Here is a 4431-nt window from a genome sequence, read left to right as displayed (position 1 = left end):
TTCCCTCCTTACTTAAGCCAGTTTGCATTGGTTTTCTGTCACTTGCAACTGAAGGAGTTCTGACAAACCCTGTGACCCCCAATAATTACCAAGAGCCTTAAAAAGAGCTTAAATCTTTGACACAGCTTTGTGCCCTAAGAAAATAATTTGTATAAGGACAGGCACTATGATGAGGAAAAATAGGAGAAAAAAAAACACCAGTATATGTAACAATAGGACATGGGCACATCCCTTTTAAGGGATACTATGCAGACATTAATAATCATGTTTCCAGGGAACCCTGGGTGGTGCAGAGGTTTAGCGCCTGCCTTTGGCTCAGGGCACGACCCTGGAGACCAGGGATCGAATCCCACGTCGGGCTCCCGGTGCATGGAGCCTGCTTCTCCCTCTGCCTGTGTCTCTGCCTCTCTCTCTCTCTCTCTCTCTCTCTGTGTGTGACTATCATAAATAAATAAAAATTTTTAAAAAATCATGTTTCCATGTTCATTATAAAATGTTCAGTGAATAGCAGGACATCACAGATATGCACACACACACACACACAGAATGAGCCCCTTTTTAAATTTTGTTTTAGATCATTTTTTAAGAAATAAAGCATTACACATACAATTGAAATCCTTTGTATATTTCTCCCAGTTCCTTACGTAGCCTCTTCCCTCTCCAAAAGTAGCCACCCTAAGTTGGTGTCATTCCCATGCATGATTTTAAACATACATACCACTCGTGTGTATCTATAAGTAATATATAATATTTGTTCAGTTTTACAGCTTCTTAAATAGAACAAGACTTTCTGGGAGTTGCTTTTTTCAATCAACAATGTTTATGCACTTAATCCGTCTTGGTAACATGAAACATTAATTTTAATTCTTGTCAAGAACACCATTTATGTATCCCACACGTTATTTATCCTTTCTCTGGTTAATAAATGCTGAGACTATGGACAACATTTTTCCCCAAAAAATGCTGCAGCTCTGGGGTCCATGGGTGGCTCAATGGATTAAGTGTCGGAGTCTTGGTTTTGGCTCAGGTGGTGATCCTCAGTTGTGAGATGGAGCCCTGGGTAGGAGTTCACAGAGAGTAGAATCTCACCTGTTGGAGATTCTCTCTCTCCCTCTGCCCTCCCCCACAGTCACTCTCTCTCTCTCTCCAAACCACACACACACACACACACACACACACACACACAGAACAGACTGTAGCTCTTAGGTTTCCTTGTGCACACGAGTGAGACTGGCTCTGGGATTTACACCCCAAAGTGCAGTTGGGGTGCAGGGCATGCCCACCTTCCCCTTCCCAGGGCGCTGCTACCTTGTGCTCCCAAGCAGTGATACCAAGAGTGGAGTGTTTCTGTTTCCCATATCCTGATGTAGAGACATTTCATTTAAAAAAAAAAAAAAAAAAAGATCTTATTTATTTATTCATGAGAGACACACACAGAGACAGGCAGAGACACAGGCAGAGGGAGCAGCAGGCTCCGTGCAGGGAGCCCGACGTGGGACTGGATCCCAGGACCCCGGGATCACGACCTGAGCCAAAAGCGAACGCTCAACCGCTGAGTCACCCAGCGTCCCCAGAGATTTCATTTTGTCAGTCGGTGGGTAGGAGCCGTGTCCCAGGGGCTCTGGAGCGCACGCCCTGGTTGCGGTGCCCGGCATCTTGCCACACGTGGGTCCTACTCGGTTTCCTCTTCCATTACACACCTTCTCTTCTACGGGGCGTTTGCCTTGCGAAGGGAAACTTGGTAGGAACCGCATCCAAATGTGACAGTGGTTTGACAGGGAAGCTGGACTCCCTCGCCCCCAGGAACAGGACGCCTAACTCGGGAGCCTGCTCCGCTGGAGGAAGCAGGAGGGCAGTGGGAGCTGACCCCGCCCACAGGCCACGGCGATTGGCCCGGGGTGAGCATGTGCCCCAAGCTGGGCCAATCAGAGCTCCCGCGAGGTCCCCGGGCCTGGAGCGGTCTTTCCTGCCGCAGCCTCGGGGGGATGGAGCCGCCCGACCCGGGACAGGGCTGAGGGCGGGGACGGGTCCCGCGCCGGCCCGCCCTTGGGGTCGCCAAGTAACGGCTTCCCTCCCGCCTGCCTGGGCTCCAGGCGGCGGCCCCTCACGTGCCACCAAAAGGGCTCTGATAACGGAACCCTCGTCCTCGTGCTTCAGGCCCGTAGGTTACCACCTAGAAACAGAAATTAAACAGCACGTGTATTGCCGACTCGTACTGTCCCTCTTCCGTGAGGGCTTCTCCGATCGCGCGGCCCAAGCCCTGACCAGCGGCTGTCAGAGCTGGGGCCTGGCCCCGGGCAGCCCTGGGCTCCTGTCCAGGGGAAGGGCCCAATGGAGACGGGCAGCGGGGGGACACGCGCGTGGGCTCCGGCCGCCACTGACCTGCGCAGCCGTGGGGGTGAGGCCCGCCTGGCCGGAAACCAGCCCCGCCGGGGCACCCCCCTCCCCCGCCCCGCCCCCCCCAGCCTGCCCAGCGTCACCTGATGCCCAGCCTCTGGCCTCTTAGACCGAAGGCTGTGAGTTGCCTGCTCTGGATGCTGAGGCAGCAACGCCACCAAGCTGCCACCAGGCTTCTGCACTGGTCCAGGACCCACTGCCCCCGGGGAGGTGTTTGCCAAGGGCAGACCCTTCGCGCCCACTCCAGTTCCCACAAAGCTTGCACTTCCCCTCCTTGCTCAGTCCAGAGGCTTAAAATGAGAAGCATGTTCCAAAAGATGAAGCTTATGGGAAAACCTCAGCCAAATCAATTAATGATAAAACCCATGAGCAAACACAGCTACTTCTATCATTTTAGAATGTTGTGATTTGAGCAGCAAAAGAAATTAAATTAAAAACGCAAAGACTCTGGGTCAGAACCCCAGCTGCTCTCATTGGTTTTTAATCTCCTATTAAATGATTTATCTTCTGATGGCTTTTGTCAGCTTACTCAATGTAATAACACAGGACGTGTGGCCCACGGTGACCCTCTCCATACCCTCTGCATGGCTGAGGGGGCTGGCACTGCTGGCCGCCAGGTCAATTGACCAGCTTAAAGTGAGGACAGAGAGGTGGACTGGGGTCAGGGGGAGGAACAAGGGGCTGCACGGGTCTGTAGGACACCAGAGCTGTGTTGGCAGAGGGCAGGGCCATGAGGTGCCCTGGGACCACCTGTCTAACCACCTACGTTACAAATGAGGCACTCAGGACCCAGAAAACAGGCGTTTTTCCCAAGTCACACTGAGTCAAGATGAGAACACAACTGTCCCAATGCCTAGCCTGTAGCTCCTTCTGCTGAACTACCCACATAGGTCATCCAGAAAGGAGACTGGGCTTGGTGCGAGGGAGTGAGGTCCCCAGCCCTCCACTTCTCTCAGGGCCTTAGCAGTGGGGCTTATGAAGCACAGTCTGGAAGGCAGTTAGGATTCCAGTTCCCATCTTTGGGGAGATCCTGGCCATTGGGGAAAGGCTGTTCCCAGGCTTGGAAACCTCCCAGTCTGATGGTGGGATACAGACAAATATATGGAGCTGAATCCACAGGTAAATTGTTCCGGTGAGAAAAAACACAAGAAAGGATGGCTCGGCAATTGTGTCATCTTCACCAAGGTAGTCTTCCTGGAGGAGGCGAAGACTTAGGAAGGAAGAGCTGGTCTTAAGACAGCTTAGGCAGAGGATCTGAGGCAAGACAGGAAGGCTGAAGCTGGTAAGGGAGATGAAACAGAGGATGAGTCGCCTCCATGAGTTGTCTGTACCCACACATAGGTACATCGATAAACACACGGGCCTGTTTGCATACACTCATGCCTACGGGCACATACTCAGCCGTGCGCACTCATAACCACATGCTTACATGCCAGGTGTAAGCACACACACACTTTCTCATACCTCCACATGCACACACACATTTTTGTGCCCACACTCCTACACATGCAATCATATGTAGTCTTGTACTGGCCAACCCAGCTTTGTATACAGCTCAAATATGCTCTGCTCTGTACTCAGATAGGGGGGGTCCACTGCCCACAGCCTCACTTGGGGCCCTCAGAGCCTGTATCACCTGCCAAATATCCCCTAGCCACCCCCTCACCCCCGCACCCCCTCTTGGGCTCTATCTGCATCCCCTGCCCCTGCCATGGTCCAGACACATGGTTCCCAGATCTGTTGCCTCTCCTCTGGCCTTGTGGGTGGGCAGGGATCATGGGCTGATGTGGAGAACTCCCAGGGGAGCCACTGAGAGCTCCCTCCTACCCAGAGGACCCATAGGCTTGGGAGGAGTCTCCAGGGGTTGTCTGGGGCACCTGCCAGCTTCAGAGTGGGACTCCCTGCAACCACTCACTGCTCCATCTTGTTTACTCCAAATGCGACAGGTCAGGTTCCTGGGAAACAGACTCTGAGCTGGAGGGTCATGTGTGGGTTTCCTGGAGACAGGACCCATGGGGGAGCGAAGGAGGTAAG

The sequence above is a fragment of the Canis lupus genome, chromosome 12, assembly GCF_011100685.1.
Source record: "Canis lupus familiaris isolate Mischka breed German Shepherd chromosome 12, alternate assembly UU_Cfam_GSD_1.0, whole genome shotgun sequence".
Lineage (NCBI taxonomy): Eukaryota > Metazoa > Chordata > Mammalia > Carnivora > Canidae > Canis > Canis lupus.
The sequence above is the reverse complement of the archived record's forward strand: the minus strand, read 5'-3'. Positions refer to the sequence as shown.